Here is a 23,351-nt window from a genome sequence, read left to right as displayed (position 1 = left end):
CTTTTATATGATACTAGTGTACACTTTTTTGTACTTAAAGTAAAGTAGGTATACGTTTGAAATTTGCGAGAAGGAAAGTTGTAGTGCAGTCCACTGCAGTAATAAGAACATAAACTAACTTTACGTTAATTAATGGATCTTACGATCGTTCGATACTTCCGAGAGTAGCTTACATAGCGCGAATGTTATCGATCGCTTTGTAGTGCTTCCTACACAGCATCGTTAGAAATTGAAGGCGCATATAGCCTCTTTTGTTGTCCTGCACTTACTTTACTTTCACCGCTATTATGTTCCGAATATGAGCCCAAACTCTGCTGGTCGATTCGTGCGAAGTGACGGCGTTCCCGCCGTTGCATAAAGGTGCCGTTGATGTTGCACTATGCAGACCTCCCGACGTCTGTACCCTTCGGCGGGACGGCGGCTACGCGAGAGGCCAGAAATATTGTACTATCTGGTTACGCAAATCGCGCGAGAGTTTGCTGCGAGAGAGGAACGCAACGAGTAGGAAAACAACATTTATACGACAGGAACGGCATAGAGCGCGGAAGAGAATAGACTAATAAAGATTGAACGGAGGCGATGTTAATAAAGGCCGTTGGTTCCGGATGTTGCCGATGGTATTTCTACGACGTATCGTATCATTATCGTTGAGACACCACGGCGCTACTGCGTCTCATTCGATCGTAGATCAAGCACTATAGCGAATAATATGGTACGTTTATTTTATGAGATTTACGTTCGTATTTTTTTTATTACAAAATTGGTAATTGTATGTTAAAAGTTTCTTCTATAACTGATGATTCATATAGAATGAAATATGAAATACTTTTCAGAATAATTCTAGTAGTTAACTATCAGGTTTACTTAAGTTGCTAAGTACTAAATTTCTTAATTTGTTTGAAATTTTATAGTCTTGAAAGAAGCTATATTGATTAAAATGTATTTTAATATCTTTTTAGAAAAAATTCGAATATTTTTTTATTCCTTACTATTGTTTTATTTTATTACCAAAGTAAAACGATACGAGAGAATACTTAAGTGTTAGGTTTTTCTCAACACGCTTAAAAATATGTTATTATTTCGGGAATTATTTATTTTAATTGTTATGCATTAAATATATTTTTATTAGATATCAAAGAAGCAATGTTAATTCAATCTCTTAAGTTATAAATAATATTTTGTTATCTTTCACTTTCACATTTGTCAAAATGTAAATCAATTCATTTCTGTGATTAGTTTCAAAGTAAACAACGTCCATATTAATGTATTCGCTTAGTAAATAATAATAACACATTTTCTTGAGTTAAATTATATAATTTAATTGTTTTCATAAAATTGACGACATAATTAAATAATAGTGACGACCTGACTTAAATTTAATACCTATAATTTAGCATTATATTAATTTAACAAGGGCAGGCAAAATCATTTTTGACGCTTAAAACAAATCTTCTGCAGCATTTCTCAGTTAGATCGTAAGATGTTATATCGACGATGATCATAGATTGCACAACGTAACTTAACGGGGGAAATGTGTACGTGTTATTGCTGTATCGTACAAATACGATACATGATCGCGCGAAGGTGCAGGAAAATTTTAAAGGTCGCGTCCACGCCTCCTCGACTTCTCGCTCGTTTCTCGGCGCCGACCTCTGCGAAGATCATAACTAACCAACCTGTCGGTGCGCTGTCGTTGTTTATGAAACTCGGCTCGAAGTCGCACCTTACCGATAGACATCGATTGGCGCATCGCGACGGTGTACCGGGTGGCAGCCTCGTGAATATTTATCGCGCGCGCTGCTCGCGCGACAGGATGCTGTCGGTCTGCGAAAGCCCCCGGCGAACCGGCGAAAGTATATTTTCCGATCAGAATTTACGTTGCGGAGACTGTTGTGCGTCCCGTATGAAATAGTGCATTGGAACTCTCAGTTCAGAGAGAAAAAGAGAAAGAGGCTATATGTTTTATAGCATAAAACGACGGTTCGATGTAACATTTGAAAGTTTTGTTGTGCTGAGTATTGCCAGCAGTAAAATTCTACAATTGATACGACAACTTTATTCTGTAGATAAAGAAGGCTCTATTTGCTGAGGATTTTTAATAAACAGATTTATTATCTGCAATGAATAAGTTTCTTTCTCGTCATGTATATAGATGCACTATTAAATTTTTAATGTTAAATTAGAGTGTTAAATTATAATGCTAAATTCGAATTATTTTTAATCATTTTACAGGTCGCCACCGCTCCTACTCAATATGTTAATTTATAATTAAACGATAGAGTTAATTTATTATTTACTAATTACTAGAGATGAAAATGATCCAATTTGACAATAACTTACTCGGTAAAATACGGTAAATTATTCGGTTATTTTTTAAAACTAGTAAAATAGTAATTTAAAAAAATTAAGAAAATTAAGTAATTTGATATAAGAGCATTTAATTATTAACCCTTATGAAAATAAAAATCGGAGCGAATGTAATGGAAGAGTAACAGAAGCGTGAACAAAACTTCTAGAAGGCAAAAATTATAACAATGAAATATAAAAGAAGCATTTACGTTTTTTTTTTCACATTTCGATTTTTCAATTTTCGCCTTCTAGAAGTTTCGTCGATTACTCTCCGATTTTTATTTTCATCAGGGAAGTTAAAAACGCTTTGTTAACTAAAATTTTCATGTTGATACTATATATTGATGTAATAATTAGACAACCAATAATCAACGTTTAAGGCAAGGATGACAAATTAGGGACGATTTACGGGAGTGGCGCACTTGTACACAATTCAATTGCACACACTACTCACATCGGCTGTCCCTAATAATTTTTCACTGCTTCACCAATGAGATTATATTATTTTTAATTAACTAATTAGTGATGTGGACAATTGACATACACCTGTTTACGACATCGCGATCAACAGCATCAGTCGGCAACCTAGTGCGACAAGTAGCCATACACTTAAGTCTGAGTCTATGTGTCATAGACACGTTTTGTTAAATTATATGTTTAGATTTCGTCAATAGCCCTGTTATTCAATCAGCGATTCCTATTAGGAATATTAGAAGAATGTTGTTTTATTCTATACATAAGTAGGGAAATACAATCTATTTGTACAATACATAACACTATAAAGATAAATATAGCCAAATTACCAATAAATTACCATTTTACTGCAATTTTATTGTAAGTAATTGTAAAATTGAATTTGACGGTATTTTTACATCTCTAATTACATATGTTAATGTGTTTATTTTGAAACTAAGCAATTCGACTACAGAAATGGATTAATTTACATTTTGACACATTTTGAAGTTAAAATCTATAAAATATTTTACTCAAGAGTTATCACTGCTCCTTTGATATTTGACAGTGTGCGTGTTTTATTTGTTTGATTGTGAGTGTTTATAATCTAACAATTTAATTTTTTGTTAACTAATTAATTGCATTTTAAAAATCAGAAGTTATCGGATTAGAATTCGGTAAAGAATGACCTGATGAGCTGTTTAAAATCTTAGCAGAGGTGTATTAAGGAAGAACGTGATGTGAAAATGAACAAACCTGACGATTCGTGCTGCATATCGATGAAACAGCGGCACTTCTTTGGTATTAGCATCTCATTGTTCAAAATAATGAAAATGATTACAGCAAGTAGTCAGAAAACAATTATTCTAATACGATTCGAAATTAGTCTAAAACTTTCCGATCTACTTACTTGATCTACTTTACTTAAATTATACCATCTAAATTTCGACCGGCAGTATTCTCGAGATAATCTGAAACTAGACATCTCGACTCTCTTCTTGTTTCACGCGTTTCTGAATTCTCAATAAATTTCTCGTATTTCTCGCATACCGTTAATGGCAGTCTCGTGAAAAATTCCTTAACGTACCTAAAGATACCCGGCACGTCTGATGCCCCATCAAGTCGCCCGGAGCCGTCGATTAAATCGCGCCGTAACTGCATTCTTTGTCGCGCGTTATTGTGCATCATGGTCGCGCCAGACACGCGCATTAAACCGGGACGTGTATTTAAAAGCGCACAAAATGGCACGGCTATCATTGTGCGTAATTACATGCGAAGACGTCAGCGCATCGGCGTATTCGAGTGATTCTTGTATTTGATTTCTCCGCACACCACGCGAAATGGTAATCATTTGTCGAGGTGTGGCTGGTTCGAACGATTAAAAATTAATATCTCTCTCCGTTATGCAATTGCATACATATAATGGTCACCAAAAAGACAATAGCAGTACGTTAATTGTTAATTGGAGACGTATTGTATGAATCAAGAATTCGTTACATCAACCGGAACAATTGACTTCTATAATGAGCTTGCTTATCATAAGCACCGCTCGCTATTATGCATAAGTGTACTTGAGTCTGCAGTTTGACTCTCTAAACTTTCATTTATAAAGTAGATGTGCAAGTGCAACTATTAATGGTCGAAATATATAATATTTCTTGAATGAATACGAAGGTGACTTTTCATCTTACAATTAGTAAAAATTGGAGAGAATATTTTATTACAATAGATATTATTTAATATTGAAGACTACATGAAAGACTACATTGAAAGACCACACCTATCGTGGTAAAAGTGTTAAAAAGTGTGTGTTAAGGATTTGAAGATCACATCGCTCATTTTTTATGACTCAAATATAACTAAAAAATAATTTTTTGAGTTTATTATAAAAAAAAATACAAAAACATAAAGAAAAGAATCTTTATTCTTCTATGAACAGTTATTATTCTAAAATTTTGCATTTTAAAATTAATATTAAAAAATATTAATACAAAACGGTCAAGCTTATTTTTTTTTTTAGAAAACTTCGGTTTTTTGGGGAGTTGTGTCGTTTCTGTAGTAAACGAACGATACGTTGCAAGAAAACGTTTACGATGAAAACACTAATTTATTCTCGCGAAATAGATATTCTGTTACGTTGTTCTCCTACGGTCGCAAAAATTGCAGAATCGCCTACCTATGGTTTTGTTCGCCGGTTCATTGATAATGTTAATACAACGCATTATCTGTGATGAGAGAAATGCCGTCCGCGTAATCGAACTCAAAGATAATGACGTGGAAAATTCGAGATAAATGACTACGAGCTACGGCCTCTTGTCTGCATTATAGGTCCGCGCGTCGTAGAAGATTGAAGATTGGCGATCACGCGACGCGGTGCGGCGTGGAAATTTACATGACACGGGAATTTGCATGAGGCGTAAACATTGTCAAGTCATTTTTGCAATTTTATAGATAATCGCAAAGACACGGTCAGAGCGAAGGTACAGAGAGAAAATTCAGTATACTCCATGTACGGCAAAGTAAATCTTTATTTTACTACATTACTATTTTTCAGAAGTCTGAAAATATGCTCGTTTCCTTTAGACTCATTTTTACAGCTGTAGATTAATTTTAATCTTGATTTGATTTACTTTTTTTTTTGTCTAATTCTAAACAACTAGGAAAAAATAAAAAGCAAGTTAAAACCATACTGAGAGAAATGTTTGGTACTAATTAAAAAAGTTTTTTTACTGGCACAAAAACTATTTGTTGATATATGATCAATCAAACTGTTGGTTACCACGACAATATTAATTTGATGAATTTACTAAATGAACTAATAATTTAATAATACAAAACTGTTTTGTGATGTTTATAGATATTTTATAGTAAAAAAAAATAGAATATTTTGTTATCGGAACAAAACGAATGATATATATCTTACTTTCTACAGAGTGAAATTATGTTTGAATTTTCTTAGCTTAGCAAAAATATATACAGATTTAGAATTGAGACTAATCGTTCTGAAAAAATAATTATTGTGATTGATCATGATGTGGCGAGGATCGAGAAGTCCACGAGATTAGTCTCTAATTGTCTCGGCTTTATACAGGTAGATGTTGAATTCCTCTTATGAGAAGATACGCCATTTCTGTTCCGCAAAACGCTCCTTGCTTTACCATAACGGATTATTTTGTTGAAATTACTAAAAGAATACTTATTTTGTAATGCCAACCAAATTTCATGTTGTTATTTACAATATATAAGTAACCAAATAAATTTGTATCGTTAAATAAAAAAATTATGTTCATTTAACAAAAAAATGTTTTGTATTTTGTTACTTTAACTTAAAAATAATTCAATGATAATCGGTCATTTGTGGATAATTCTCTTTTTTTGTTACCATTACTATATCTTTTTTCACAGTACAAGCTAATCTACATCGATAAGAATAGACATTAAGGTACTTAACTCTCTCTGTTGCATGCCTTTATGTTATATTAGTATAGTGTTACGATTTCAGTTTCAGGTTCTTACTGTTAATATTAATGAAATTATTGTGAATTGAATCGATTTGTTACTGTGTCAAGTAGCACTATCATAAATTATAATCTACATAAAATGATTATTGTAGGACGTGGAAAAGACTTAGTGGTTATTTCGTGATACATGAGTAGAAGAATAATAAAGCTGCTGTAACAAAATACAAGTACTTTGCTCTTGTATTCTTTATTTAGTTTGTTGTCTTGTGTATCCTACTTGTTTGGGGTACATGGAATTTTTAGCAGGCGGGATTTACGCCCAAAGCATACAAAGTGCGCAGATTGAATTCAGTGCACTAAATGCAATAAATACATTACATGAAATATGTATCTCATGTCATAACACTTGTAATTCATGTGGGAAGATTATTTAATACTTTATATACATATTTATCATTTCTTATTTCTTAATAAAACTTATTCCTTTATAAACGCATTTTATAAGTATTGTGTCATTTTTCATGAGCCGTACATACCCTCTCCCCCTATGAGTAGCCCTATATCCCACCCCTATGGGATATACGGCAAAAATGCAAGGGTTTAAAAAAGTTCATTTTTTCATACGCGAAATATAAATATTTCAGATTTCTAATATTTTTTTCATAATAGTAATCAGTACAAAGTTTTTACTGATATAGTTCGTTTACTTTAAACATAGTAAATAATACTTAATAAATTAAATTTTTGATAGGTGCGGCGTATCGGAGTTACCCTAATATTTCCATTTCCATCCAAAAAGCTCGAAATATATAAAAAAGAAATCTTTTGATTATTTTTCGCACAAAATCAGTTCAATTACAAAACAAATTACTATACGACGTTCAATATCAAAGGCTAATCGAGACTGTGGGAATGGCGGGATGATTACGGATCCCTGCACGTCCATACGATTTTTCTTCGCGTATCATTGCGTAAGAGAGCCATAAAGTGATACGGAAGACGGCGCTAGCTCGCACCGATTTCATCGGTCGTCGTATTTCAGTCAGGTTTAAAACAGTCGTAAAACAGCGTCGCATTGCCGTTGCCGCGTCGCGCTCGAATGCCTATACGCGCGGTGCGATGCGTGCCCTTTCGCAATTAACATACCCGTTTGTCATCTTTCGGCCATCGCGCCGCGATCCCGGCGAGTGCACGTCATCAGTCTCCCCGGTTGTATCAATTTGTCATGCGTCGGCAAGAATAATTAGAGTTCCCTTTGATACTCCCCTCCGCTTGATCTAATGATCCGTATTAATGACGCCCGCACGCGCACGACATTTTTCACGGCGTAAATTTGTCTGTCGAGATCGACGAGATTGCGTGATGCTCTTCTTGCGTAATGTCTTTTCAGGCATTCATTTTGTTATGTATTTCAAATCGATATCAAATAAATATAATTTTCTCCTTTTTTTTTTTAATAATTACTGCATGAAAAGAACGGTTTTGAAAATAATTTTGTTGGACGCTCAAATTAATTGCTAGAAAGAAAACTTTTTGCAACATCGTTCATCATTGCTCAGTTTCCTATGTAATTATATTGATGTTTCCTATGTAGTTCCATTCATTTTCAGATCTGTATTGAGCTAATTTTTTAGATACTTTGCAAAGTTTTTCCTTTTCGTGTACAAAGAGATAAGATAATAAAAATACAACAACTGATTTATACAAAAAATACCATTGAATTATACGAATGAATCTGATTTATCTGTATACTTTTTGCTCACTAAGCTTGTATATTTTTACTGCCATGACATAATTTCTAAATGCAGATGCTCTTTTACTTGAAAGATCATCTTTGCAATTCAAGCAATTAAATTATCATTAAATTATCACAATCGTGATTATTTTGCATCGAGTATGAATTACAAAATACTTACATTAAAGATGCGGATAATTAATTAACAATATTAGGAAAACAATTCAACAAATTCTTCCGCAATCGAATACACAACCGTAGAAATTGTCAATAATGTAACGTATACGTTATATAACATTCCGTGAGCGAGATTTATACCGATGCAGATACAGATCCTTATCTTCGATCTTCCAATCGTCGTCCACTCAAGGAAGATTTAACGTCGCTAGGAGAGACAAGTCACTCGGGCGACAGTCCTGTTTCTCGCAACGCTGCGTACGCTGTGTCTCTCGAACGCGGTCCCGCTTTGGCGTACGCGGTTACAACGAGTAATTAAATTGATTGAACGCTCGCGGCTTTTCTCTCCTCTGATTCGCCGCAGAATCACACAGGACTGTGCGCAGCGAGTATGCGGGTTGGAGACACAAAAGGTCGGTCAGCGTAACGCTCGCCATCACCGATGCTGATGAGTCCCCTTCGTTATCCGGTGACCCGTAAATCTCCGGAACCGCATCTCTGACCGCGCGGTTTTCCGCCTTTTCAAACCTCACCGCTGTTCCATTCCTCCGCTCTCGATCGCTCCGTTTCCACTCCTCTCGTCCTCGTCCAGCCGTCGACGCCGATGGACGCGCGGTCGGCTAGCTCACAATAGAGAATATCGTTTTATTGCCCGATCCTGGAATTGCGCTCCTCTCTCACCATACGCGCTCGTAAAATCAGGGAAGGACGATTGCGCTTGCTCGTAACAGAGAGAACTGATTACGGGCCGAGTTTAACGTATTGAAGACGCAAACGCGGAGTCGGCAATTGCCGCTGTAAGCGACGTCACCAAGCAAGCCGACTTCACCGAGAGTTGTTTTCTCTGACGGTTTCAGAACTCTTGTAGCATTTGCGTAGAATTTATTACTAAATCTATCGTTGAATAAATATCAATTTTGCTTTGTACTTCTATGGAGTTTTATTGATAAAGATGTTTTACACAAGAATTTTTTGTATATAAATAGCATCTTTTTTATGATGTGTCAATAATATTATATATGATGCCTAAAATAATTAGAAGAGCATTGATTAATATAATACTGATTTTTAAAAATTAGTTATGTCAATAATGTGATGTAATTTATAATAAAATTGTTTCTTTCGTTGTGCGTGTGAAATGCATATAAAAAATATTTATAAATTAAAAAGTAAGTTAAAAAATTTAAGTTTTATCAATATAAAGAATATATTATTAATAAAAACAGTATAAATAAAAGAGTATGGTATTAATCAAATTAATATAATGTTACTTTTTTTATATTGAATGCATGTGAAACTTTTCATGTTGAATGAATACGTTCAATTTTTATAATATATAAGTAATAAATGTGTTCATATATTAGTGTAGTAGAACTTGATACTTTCCATGATTTTCGAGAAAGACGGTTAAAGGATATAAGAGCATTAAAAGTCCTAATCATTACAAATCAGTTTTCTACGAACTCTCTTCAGTTTTGAAGAATTTGACTCGTTAAAGTTCGTTTATTTGTCTGCGGCTCTTTCCAACATTAGTCAGATTCACGATAATTTTGCGGATAAGCAAAACACGAGAAATTCGATGCAGCCTGTTAATAGTGACTCATCAATTTGCGGTTATAAGCGATATCGAGTCTCGACGTGAGAATGCACATTTTTGGATGCGAATTCAATATCAACGGTAATAACGCCTGCGCTTTCTCTCTCGTGCATTTTCTGGAGGTGAAGTTTGTCGGACGATTTAAAAGAAAGGTCAAGATGGTTAAATTATTAAAGAACGAAAAGAAAAATCGTCATTTCTTCCATCTTCTTCCCAAAGCAGAGGAAAGCAAGAGATCTTGGGTCGCTCTCGATATTTTCAAACGACGTTCCCGAGGTTATTTTTACGAAGGCAGCATATGGTAGTTTTCAATAAGTTTTATATTATATAGAAACGCGGAAACTTTAAGTGAATTTTGCTCTATCTCTTCTTTCTCGCTTTTTCTTTTCTCCTTCTCTTCTACCTCTTCATGAACTTCCCCCGGAAGCACCAGAGGATGGGGCCATGCTAATTAACCTCTTCCGGACGAGTCACGAGTCGTAACGCACAGTACTCGCCGTGACGCCTGCAATTATACCGCAGCGAGATACGATAGCTGCATACGATAGAATACGTATTATCAGTCTGATTTATTGAACGATGAAACGAAATTCTAACATATGGATATTGACGCGCAAAATATTCATGCATTCGCAACGTCGCATGAGACTTACGCCGCGCATAATGTGCAGATATACATATATTATTTCACAGAGAGAATTCATGCCTGCAGAATCTATTATTTTATCAAAGCATCTAAAGAATGAATTATGCCTCTGAAAACGTGAAGACTTTGAGTGATGATTATTAGATCGTCAATTTCTTGACGAAAATTCAAAGGCATTTTGCTTTAAAGGCTACAACGCCAAAATTTTTGCGACAAACTAATATTATGTAAGTGATTTGTATTTATTTTAGTTCTTTTTTTATATTATTTTTATACTTTATGAAGTTTTTTTTAAGTAAAACATAAACAGAGAGGGGGGGGGGGTGAGATTGATGAAAATCAATCTTAAGATCGTCATAAGTCAATCAGAGGACCGTATTAGCATCGTAAGACATTACTATTAAGATAGTCTTAAAATAAAAATTATGAATACCGGCTTTAAATTCTTAACACAATAATTATATTATTTATCAGATATACTGACAATGAGAAAATACTTTTTGTGACTGCAATTACATGTTACCATAATTATAATTATTACTGCTGTGTTAATAATAATAACTATACGTAATCTTACATTGATAGATCCGGACCGGGTCTAGTTTCTACTGATGTAGTTTAATTTATTGGTTCAACTAACTCATCTCTTTCTAATTCTGAGAATTCGAAAAAGGTGAGAAGTAAGTTCAATCGAGATTGAAGTTAATCTACATTGGTAGAAATGGGCAAAGTAGTATGCATAAATTCTAGGAGTCAATTTCTACAATTCAGAATTTAGAATCATGGATTGACATCGCTAAACTGCCATACGTTTCAAACCGTGAAAATGGGCGCACGATTATTTAACAAGAAGACCGGTCTTATTAGAACTTCGTTATCGCTAGAAGAGAGACGAGTGAATTGCGCTGAGAAAGAAACGGGCTTTATTTTCCGCTGTGGCGCATAGCGGTCACGGGGAAATGCTCGATCGTGCACGCGCGACTGCATCGTTGCAATATATTTGCCGCGAGTCCCATCGGTCGGCGACGGTTAAGGCCAGGGTAATTGCATTGTACGCGCTTGTCCTTTCAAACGCCAATCATCGGCGACAAAACGTTCGTCGTGCCGTCGCGCCGCGGCGAATCGCGCTCGTAGCTGGACGGCGCCGGTCGTCGCCGGCCGTCCGCTTTTAAAGCTCTCGATCTGCCGGCGTGTCGGCGCGCGATTCCTCTCGCGTTTCCTTCTCGACTTGTATCCATCTTCCTTCGAAAGTTCGATTCTATGCGTTGTCGTCGCGTAGAAGCATAATCGGTATTGATTGAAACGCAACGCGAACTTTGGAGGACATTGAAGGACATTCCGAGAAAAATCTCCGAGAAGGATCTCAATTTAGGTGACTCCCACGGGAGGACATTAACGTTTTTGTAAATATTTAATTGCAGAAAATCCAATTCTCTATGTTATTCAATTTTATTGCCGTAGAAATCAAATTACATTCGAGAAATTAAAATAAATCAAGACAAATTGGGAACCCATTTTTAAGCGAGGGAATTTCTGTTGAAATTTCTTGAAAAATAGAATTTGGTGTTCTATATAACTAAATGAAAACGTTGAAATGACATTAAATCTTAAAAATTAATTCTTAGAAAAATTTCTGCTGATTTTTCTCTGAGAAACTTCTATAATTTTCTGTTATACACGAAAATTCAAGATGAATAAAAAAAAATGGGGAATTTATTTTGTAGTAAAGGAATTTTTGCTGAAATTTCTTTCTGGAAATAAATTTTGTGTTTTATGATAATTATAAACAGAAATTAAAAAATGACAGTTATATTAGTTTTAAAAGTGGAAGAACTTTAGAAGTGTCTGCTTATTCTCTGAAAAAATTTCACCTATAATAATCAACAGAAATGTTGAAACAATATTTAAAAGGTGGAGTGAGCCATTAAGAGAAGCATCGATAAAATTTTCAAGTGCGTTTTTCTCGCCTTCCTTTGTCTTAGATCGTTGGCATGAGCAATAGAGTTTCCCTTGACGTATAATCGTCGTCGCAATCGATATCGCTCGGTTGCGATAGGCAGAGAGAAAGAGACGGCACACAGCCATAAGAAGTTTACGTGGGCGGCGAGTAAGTCGCATGCAGGTTATTTAAGTACTTAGATCGACGCGGTTATTGTCCAAGGTGCTAATAGATCTAATAGATAGACCGGCTTCCTCTTCCTAACGTTAATAAATCATTCAGAGACTTCCACCTGGCTGGCTGCTGCCTTTTCCAAGATGAGGTACTGACGCATTCAAATTGCATCTAACGCAAATCGCGGAGATATTTCAAGATATCGAACTCTTCTTTCAAATACCGAATTCTTTTATTTGATTGATTAATTATATTTTTAAATGATTTTTAATTGTGATATGTATTAGAAACAATTATTTGCATTATCAGCAATGAAATATTTAGCTTACATTTATTTTTTTTTTCTATTTACCGTGGTTATCGGAAAAAAAAAACTGCAATATGTATAGATATAAAATATGTTATGAATATAAAAATTCATTTTTTAGTAATTTGTTCCTTTCGAAATGAAATTAAATGTATTGATCGCCGTTCGTCTTGCAGAATGTTCGAGTTGGTCCGGCGCTTTCACCATTGGTTGATGCGGTTGGGCCAGTTCCGTGTGAAATAAATAATTCATTTTTCAAAGAGAAGCGCGGGGCATCGCTAGCATTGAATAGTTGTAGGTTCGTTTAACTTCCTCCTTTCGACGCGTAGAGAAAGTCATTGTTGTTTGTGGATTCAACGAAGTCGAAGTAAACGTCTCGCAGCTTTCAGCCAGTATACCGTGGCGCCTTTGTCAGGTTAAGAGACATTGTTGCACCGGAGCGGTGGGTGTGCATCGCTTTATGTGGTCATATAATGGCGAAAACTCCATCGTGTGCTGCTTGGCACTAAAAGATATAGGTACAAGCCCCGTCCAGGGTCCATAATTATACTGAGCAAAAATTAAGTTCAAGATCAGCGGCGAATGATCATAAAGTTTAAATGTGGGCGACGGACTCGCGAATTTTCAAGCGAGTATATTACGAATTTCTTGTTTTTAACCCTTGTCATAATAAATATTTTAAGTCATATAGTTTAACCTTTTATTTAAGACAGCATGGATGTTATAATAATCAGTTTCAAATTGAATTTAATTATTTAATTATTTGCTGTTAAAAACATTGTTCGACGAAAAATTATTCTCTTCGAAATGCCGTAGTATCTATTATCGATGGTTTTTCTCACGTTGAATCAATGCCATTAACAGAATTTTCGTAGCCAGGATTTTGAGTGAATTGGTGTAAAATGGAAAAAAATGGCGTTTTTGACTATTTTCAATGTTTTCTTACAGCAATAATATCGTGTTTCTTAACAGTCTACGACAGACTTTAAAAATACAATTCAAGAACTTTTCCTTGAATTTTAGTTCATGCGTACGATTTACTTTCATCATTGAGTTATGGTTGTTTGAATTTAATCTTTCTATAATATATAATTATAGATCGACGAGAAATATTTTTTTTCCTCTTCGAAGTCGAAGATTTTTTCACGCTGAACATGAAGTCATTGTTAGAATTTTCATATAGTACATCAAGATTTTTAGTAAATTTGGGTGAAATAAACTAAAAACGCTTTAATTTACTAAAAATTCTGCCAATAGTATCGTGTTCATACATTTACTAGACCACTGTAAAGAGAATTTACATGTTGAAGCATAATCGTAGATAACATCTATATTCATATTATGATACAATTATATTTCCATTACTCTCAATTTATAAAAACATTAAGAAACTGAATTTACGCGAATAATATTCGTGCACAAATGTTAAAAAAAAATACGTATAAGTTTGCCATAAATCGTATGCTACATATATATCGAATTCACCTTAGACTGGCTGGGGGTTAACATTTATTACGCGACGCATTGCAAACGTCGTAATTATCGCGCTCGCTCGCGATCCTGGCGATATACCATCCGGTTGTTTGCCATAATCGCGAGAGTGTGCGCCCATTAACGCTTCCAACAGCCGGCTATTTAAATTCTACGCAGACGAAGCGCGCAAATGCGCTTTATACCCTCGGCGCAATCACGCGCGCGACTCTGAAGCCGTTAAAATAAACGTAACGAGCATTTCGACCTTTACTAGTCGTCTAGCGCGCTCATCTCATACTCGGATATAAAAGCGGGCCGCCCAATGATCCGGTATATTACAGCGCTTAAACGTCCGGTGGAGCGTCCTCGTCGAATTCGTCCGCGTGTGAGTGTCCTCGTAAACGGGGTGTCACAATTCGCCTGTAGCCGCTCCTTTCGCGTATTACACCGCTTGCGATCTCGTATTCTCGTCGCCCCGAGACCGCCCGTCTTCCCTTGTAATTATTCGACGTCTCTCGCGCGGCCGCAACAGGCGGGAAATCGTCGCGCGATCGTAAAGATTTTATCCGCGTACGCGATTCTCTCCGCCCCCCCCCCCCTCCTTCCACATTTACCGATTGCTCCATCCCGCAGAGCGGAGAAAATTATCCCGCCGGCTGGGAAATGCCGACAGGCGATTTTACGGCCGATCGAGCGCTCGCGCACGGTTAATTTCGAGATTTTTAACGCGCCACTTCTGATTCCCTGCGAATTGGGATGCGACACTGCACGGTTGGATGCTACCCGGTTAGGATATGGATGGAAGGTGTTTTCGTATTTGTAAATTTAATTTCTTGTCACAATACAATTGTAGTCTGAAAAAACAATCAGTACTCACGCACAACTAAAGTCTTCAGAAAATTATAAAAATGTTTATTTGATTATTTAATTCTTTTAAACATGGATATTTAAATTTCGATGCTTTTTGGCATAATTCTACACAGAAGGAATGATTTTGCTGAAAGATATAAAGTTTTGCTGGATATAGATCTGAAAATAACTTTGTTGAATCAAAATAATTATGTTGAAAATTAAAAAATGATGAGCAATGCTGCAAAAAAGTTTGATATTCTAACTAGTTTGAGTTTTCATAAAATTATTTTGGTTCAACAAAGTTATTTTCAGATCTATATCTAGCAAAATTTTAAAACTTTCAACTAACTTATTTTGTCCATCTATTCAAATTTTAAGGCAAAGTGAATCTTGTTGATATGTGTTATTTTATCTTATTGCTAGTATGTGTCACATCTAAAAACAATAAATATGAAAATGTTACATTTTTTATTATTGCGTCTGAGTATTTTAGGGCGTATTCACGGATAAATATCATAAAAATTTTTCGAATAGCCAAAATATGCTTACGACTTTTGCTTTCAGTTGTTGCGTGTTTATCTGATAATTGAATGTCTTTACATTTTATCACTGCTCGTTAATTCAATCGCACCGGGGAACATTGTAAGCGATCGACATTTCCGGAGAAATCAAAAGGAGAAAGCCCATCGGTGACTTCGACGAAATGTCGAAATCACTGATGGTAAGGGCGATGTGACGAGATCGAGTTGATATCGTATTTAATGTGTGATCGATCGATTGGAACCGCAATTTGCTTCAACGTTATTTTGAATACGTTTCGTCAGCGTGATCGAAAGAAATAGTACCTATCGGCATTCACATGTATCGACTCACACTCATTATGTTTTGCTTACTTCTTTAGATTGCCATGCAAAAAAATATATTTGTATTAATAAAAAATATATTCACGTTAATTTAAAAAAAAAAAAATTTATTTGTCCACCATATATCATGTTTTACTTGTTTAATTACAATTTTGATTCTTGAGATATTGCCTGAAAAATATATTTGTATTAATAATAATTAAAAATATATTATTAGATTAAAATAAGTTACGCAGATCAGCATCGTTTTCTCAATAACGATGTATAGGATTTTTTGTAGATTTTATCGAGAAGAATCGAAATAATCCTATGATATTTTGCCATTTCTGAGATAATAGGAAGTTTTGGCAATACCGTTTATTCAGATACGATGAACGCTAAGATCAAGTTATCTTCTCCTTAAACATTACTTGAGAAAAGGATAACGTGACTTCAACATTCACCATATCTAGATTCACGTTATTACAAAAACTCCCTAATAACTCTTCCGTCTATGCTTTTTTTGTCCGAATGTGCACTAAGAAAAATATGTGCTTGGATTAATTAGAATTCTGATTGAAAATGGGCGAATCAGAATTTTCTGATTAAATCTACCAGACTTCTAATCGAAATAGCTGGAATTCTGGTCGATGTAATCACCTTGGTTGATTTAATCTTCCGGTTTGTGATTTTTCAACCATTCGTCTCAGTGTACATTCGTGTTAATCGAAAAGAAGGATCGCATTATACTTAACGGAAGGCATTTTTGTATCGGAGAAAATGCACGGCGAGCTGTTCTACAATTCCGCGAACACGTGCCGTTGCTCTCACCTGTTTTGCGCAACATGTACTCTCCTGCCTAATTCTGCATACGTAACAGCATGTGCATTTGCTCGCGCGTACGTGTGTGGTCTAGGCGTCATTTTCGACGTCTAGTTTCGACGTCATTTCGCGAACATGTATGGCTCTTTCTCTGGCGAAGTTCTCGCGGTCGTCGGCAGGCCCGGCGTTGAAACTTTCACCGTTGCATTGGTAAGAAAATCGTGGCGCGTCGCGGGGAAAATTGCGGTCTCTCGTATTCGACAGGTTTATGCGTTTGCCTTTTATAATGCACGGCGATCCTCGTTTCCGCGCCTTCTCGCGTCCGCGAAAGAATGGACTGTGTCCCTCTTTGTCCCGGCTATACGTTTTTTTTTCCATCGTTAAATTGCATTCCCTGTAACGAGGAGGACATAATCGTTCGGCAAGGCTCCAATTAGTGTCGCAGTTATACGTAGATGGTTCGCGGTTATTCTTCTCGTACGAGAAGAACCGGGCTATCTCTCAATTTCCTGGTGCCATTCGTGATCCGGGTACCGAGTATGTGCCGCGGATGATGCGCCTCCGAACGAAGACGTCGCCGAGAGGCTACATCGACTCTCCCATCGTGAAAATTAACGAGCCCATCGAACGCTCGTCGTTTGATTCTTGCCCGGAATTTAAATCGCAGGAAAAAGAAACTGTGCTCAAAGTGAGAGCTACTGTGCTCGGCATTGACGTGTCGCGATCACTTGAAACTCCGCGAGGTCATAAAAGAGAGGAATTGCGCGAATTATTCTTTAAATCGATTCCGTGAATGATTTTTGACATTTGGATTCTTCGGCGCTACCGAAACTTTTCAGCATATTCAATGTCGTCATTTATTGAATTCGATTTGGGTAGAAAAAGTCGACGGGTTACACGAGAGAGGCAGCCACTGTTTTAATGAATGCAATTATCCAGCCGCAGTCCGCAGGCCACAGTTATTTTAACGAATGCAATTATCCGGCAGATTCTGGGGCCCGGTCGATTATAACTATACGAAACGATCGGCCGCGCCCGCACAGTCGGGGGTTTCGCTGGTGGTTTCTCGACCCCCGCCTCTCCCAGCGTGATCGTATCGCGGGCCTACTATTAGTCCGATGATATATGTCATCATTATGTGCGCCTTATTGCGTTAACCGTATCCTCATGATTTATACGGTAGGTCCTGGCTCACTTCCGTCCCTCTCCTGATTTTATTTTTCCCCCTTCACCTGCGAATCGCCTCGCAGCCGTTCCGTTTGATATAACGCGCGATTGCGATATCACAATATTTGCAACATCGCTCCCCATAATTGGGCTCTTTTTAATCCTGGCGATCCCGAACGCCTATGGGCGATCTGTACTCACACGTAATCATAAATTAATGGAATATTATCGTGCGTCACGTTTTTTTTTATCTTTAATGACTGTGCATTATATATGTCACAAACTTATACTTATGACATAAAGATCGTGTTTCTACAATTTATTTAGACACCGAAAATAAATTTACTAAATCTTGATACCTATTTCTTTGAATACAAACGTTTACTATGACAGTAAATAAATATTTACTAAATAAAAGAACGATAGTTATGTCAAGTCAGTGGTTTTTATATTAAATAAATATATGTACATTTAGTAATAGTTGTTTGAAAATTTAGAATGTTTTTTTCGGTGTATTACTTTCTCAATATAATTCTTTTTCTAAGATATAATAATTTATTATAAAGATTACATGGTCTCACATTAAGTTGTTATTAAAATGAAAAATTTATATTTATTGAAAAAAGGTTTAAAGACGTATGGTAAATTTTTGGAACTAACAGTACTTTTCTGAACATTTTACAAGGCAATAGTAACTATAGAAATGTTAACTTCTGGCTAATTTTACTTTGTCAACACGTGAAACGTTTAAAATGGAAATTGAGAAATAAGAATCCGGCGACTAAGTCACGCGATTACCGACTGGAAATATCGATTGGAAATCGAACTTGCCCGCTATATGAAGAACGTGCAGGCGAATAGCGGTAACGTTTGTCTAGTAACATCGAGGATATTGTTCTAATATGTAGATATAAAACGTGTACGCGGGTCGCTAGTAATGCCCTCGTAAATCACCAAGGCTCCATTGTTTCTCTTTATTGAATGACTCGGCGCACGGTAGCCCCCTTCGCATTTCACATTTCTTTGATATTACCCGGATATAAATCTCTTAGTTGCTCTAACCGCCCCGCTGGGAAACTTCTTGTATCAATACTTATAAATCGCGACCCAGCACTTCGTGCCAAGAGGCCTTTGGAAGCAGGTGCGAGGTGCGCCTAACGTTTTAAGTGGCTCGCATACATTTTCATAATTTACATAATTTACACGGCGTGGTTTAATTCTTGTGCACCGCCTCTTTTTCATCCGCTTTCTTTTTCTCATCGTGTCTCCCGTTTTAGTGAATCATATTTTTACGGTAATTTTATACGTTATATTTACTTTTAAGGAAATATCTCGGCACCAGCGTCATTCTTTACCGACTCGTATATGGAAAGAATGGTTTTGCTGTTGAAGTAAATTTTAGCTAGATACAAATCTGAAGATAATTTTGTTGATTTTTAAAATAATTATGTAGGACGTTCAAACTGGTTGCTAGAATGTCGAAACTTTACAGTATTATGTATCATACTTGAGATTCCTACAAAATTTAATGGCATTGATGCTAAGCATTATATAACAAAATTATAAAACAAAATTAAGTTTGATATTATATTACATAGAAACTATGAAAGTAAAAATATTTACTTTTTACAATTTACTTTTATTATTTTGTTTTTATTGTTTTATATTTTTTATATCTTTACGGTTCGGATTTAGCCATTTATTTATTAGAGAAAAGATTGTTTTCCCTGGAGAAATTGAACGACATACCGCACATTTATTATCCATGGTGTAGGAACTTTTAGGGAAAATATAGGAGAAAGTAACATCATCGCATAAATATATACCGTCTAATGTACAAGGAATAATTAAACGAAGATCAGCGTCTTGTATGCACTCGAGTGTGAAAGTATCCACCTTAAAACGGCGCTTATGAGTCATAACTGTTAATTTCGCAACGCCCGAGACGTATTTTAATGTGATTTTAATGTAATTACGTGTTTACACTCGGCGAGACGAATAGAAGTAATTTGGTGCACAATCGGACTCGCGACCAACTTTCTATCCGCGTCGCAATATAATTGCAGTGGCGCGTGGTGAGCGTAGCTGTAATTAATGTTTCGCCAAATGCGCCGGTGGAAAAATTACGATTGTCACACCGGACATATATAACTCCACGATTTCGCAATCGTTTTGTGTATAATAAGTAGGTATATCACACAGAAAGGACGGTTTACTGACATCATGAGTATAACAAATATGAAATTAATTTTGTTGCACCATCAAAATAATTATGCAGGATGTTCAAGCTGGTTATACTTTATATTTTATATATTATACGAGATGATTAAAATTCATTTTTAATCTTAACAGGCAAATATTTCGAAAAATATGTAATTTTACCGAAAACGTCCCAAATAAAAGTTATATGGTACGAAAGGAGACATATAATGTAATTATAAGGTAATAACTTCCCCTTCTATATATAACTTTTATTTGAATGTTTTTTTTTTGTAAAATTACATATTTTTTAAATATTTGCCTGTTAAAATTAAAAAGAATTTTTGTATATTAAGCTAGAATATCAAAGCTTTTGCGGTATTGCTCATTTATTATCTTTGAGCGTCCTAATTATTTTTATGGTCTAACAAAATTATTTTCAGATCTGTATCTAGATAATTTTTAAATACTTTTAAAAGACAAAATCCTTTCAGTGCAAGTTAAATACTCCAGTGCTGTAACATTTGATATATGAAAAAATCATATTAGACTAATGAAAAAAATGATGAAAGAGGTACATTACGCAATCTGACTGTTACGTGAAATGCTAAATGTTTACTAAATTAATACAATTTATCTTTGTAGCGAAGCGTGTAATTAACTTTTTGCAATGTGAGATTGATTTGACTAATATAATCGGATTCGCCTTTTCAAGTAAATTACAATCGTAGCAAGTACAGACGCGGCGCCATAAACGCGGTTGAACGCGAAAGCAGTTAATGATACGAACTTATAAATAATCCGCTAATATATCTAGCGGATAATCTAACGTTACGTAAAACCTCTTTAGCCGAGCTACCGAGCGTTAATAGAGAAGGGATGCAAACGAACTCGCTCACAGGTGCGTAAGTTTCGCACTCTCGATGATTTTATGCGTTATTTCAAGAGCCCTCCTTCTCATCCAACTCGCGCGAAAACCATAATCGAGCAGATGGCAGAGGTGGAGAGATATCTCTCTTCTTACCGAGTTGCAAATCACTTTCATAGTTCCACTTTTATGACCGAAAGTTATAATTTATGGTGCGCTCGATTAGCGTAACTTACACACCGCGCACGAAAAGGATTAAGCTCGACATTAAAAATACTTGTACTAGAATGCTTGAGATTTCGAAGTTCTAATCGATTATATTAGCAATCTGAAGACGTGGGAACGGGCGACAATGGCGCAGTACGAGCGCAATGTGCGTTATATGCAGTGCGTAACTCTCGTCCACTCTTCGCAAATCGAAATGTAACAATGAATTCGATTGGATGCATTCAGTGCATACTGGTGCACATTAAAGCCGCCATATAAAAATTGATGTAAATATGTGTGCTTAATATAATTGTAAAAATGGATTGAACTGTGAAATTCTCAATACGTTTTATTCTGCTGTTAAGTAAAATTTATATTTTATAATTCGAAATATTTTACTTTTATACAAATCAAATTAAGTGTGTAAATAAAATTAAATATATATTAAATAAATTAAATAAATTAAATTAAGTAAATCAAATTTAAAGGAAGCTTTGCATGCAGAGAATTAACCTTTTCAGATTCTGTGCACATTATATGTAAATCAAATTTGAAAATATTATTCGTTTAAATTATTTAATTCTATCATTTAGATACATTTGAAATTTGATGTGCATAATAATGTATATATCGAATAGTTAAAATTAAAAAAAAAATTAATTGTTTAGAATGAATTACTTGTTAAAGGAAATACCTTGAATTGAATTTCAAAAAAATTTGTTTAACATCATTCCAATAAAATCAGGTCCGAAGGATTAAATGTGAAAAATTCCTCTTCCCCGTTTCTTCGATGACTCTTAAATGCAATCTAATTTGCACATAATTGCCGATCTGATGGTGTTTGCGTTTACGTAAACGGTGTTATTTTCGTCTTATTAAAATGTCCTAATCGTTTAGCGTTTGAAAGAACTCTTGTTTGCCCAACTGTAGTCTTCTATCTATCGCACTGCATTAAAATAGGGCAAATTGTCGCGATTTACTTCGGATTTTTAATGTACTTTCCGTTACTAAGGACTCTTTTTATCGTTGCAGAGTGAGGAACTCTGCAAAAGTAAATCGCGTGCCCTATCGTGGCGAATATTTCAGAGTCGGTTTTAGTGGCGTGGGCGACATGGATACGTGCCACGAAATCATATAAATATGTCCAGAAGGTCCGTACCTTTAATATAAATAAAACCACCATTTATTCTAAGGGTTGATCATATAAATTGTATTCTCAAATACGATAAATTGAATCCTACGCAATAGTTGAATTGCTGTATGGGAAGGAAATCTTTTGCTTATTAATCAACGCACGTATGAAATAATAGACTTTACATAATGCAGGAACGGTTTTGCTGAAGTATCTAGAAATTTAGCTATGGATACAGATTTGAAACTAATGTTGTTGGATTAAAATAATTAGAACGTTTAAGCGTTGATGGCAATAATACAAAAAGTTTTAACATTCTAACAACCAATTTGAATATTGAAAATTGAATCACTCTTTTTCAAGACTGGCTCAATTTTCATTCTTCAAAATAAGATTCTATTTTAAAGAATTGATAGAGTATGACATAGTCTAATCATTTACATACGTTAAATGTACATATTGAACAGTTATCATCTTTATAGTTGCTACCATTGTCTTTTTCTCTGACGATGAGTATATAATGAAAAATAAGAAAAGCAAACAGTATTTACGTTCTTTGAACCTTTCATTTAAATTCAAATAACGTGTAGCTAAATCTTATTTAAACTGAAATCGTTCTCCCAGGTTTATGTAAGGTATGAGTATAATTTAGAGTATGTAATGTGTCTTTTCTAATAAGATTTTCAAGATTAGGTTTATATCATCAGCAAGATATACGGCTTAGGCGTAACGTTTCCATCGTTACCTGTCTCAAATAAAGTACATCGCAGAAACGCGCGTCCACGTGCTGAACGTAAGGCCCCTGAGAATGCATTTAGCTCGTATCCCTTTTTGGATGCAGAACTGCGGAACTAGCTTCGCTATGTTTCACGTTTCTATCAGCGAGTTTATACGTGGCACCCACGCAAATCCAAATAACGACATTGTAATACGAGCGATGGGACGTGCCGT

At 35.4% G+C, this 23,351-nt stretch overlaps 1 protein-coding gene and 1 long non-coding RNA gene across 3 annotated transcripts in view; one reads left to right on the top strand and one right to left on the bottom strand.

The window, feature by feature from the left end:
- Nucleotides 1-16,147, bottom strand: part of LOC147910884 (uncharacterized) — a 30,591-nt gene extending 14,444 nt beyond the window's left edge. For both annotated transcript variants that reach the window (XR_015544574.1, XR_015544567.1), the window contains exon 1: nucleotides 270-16,147. This is a non-coding gene — a long non-coding RNA (uncharacterized LOC147910884). The remainder of the gene's footprint in view (nucleotides 1-269) is intronic.
- The window catches only part of LOC105149261 (uncharacterized), a 433,940-nt gene that overhangs the window by 126,737 nt on the left and 283,852 nt on the right, over nucleotides 1-23,351 (top strand). The window lies entirely within an intron of this gene.

This window comes from Acromyrmex echinatior, chromosome 1 (assembly GCF_024713525.1).
Source record: "Acromyrmex echinatior isolate Ae372 chromosome 1, ASM2471352v2, whole genome shotgun sequence".
Classification (NCBI taxonomy): domain Eukaryota; kingdom Metazoa; phylum Arthropoda; class Insecta; order Hymenoptera; family Formicidae; genus Acromyrmex; species Acromyrmex echinatior.
This window is presented reverse-complemented; position numbering and strand designations above follow the sequence as displayed.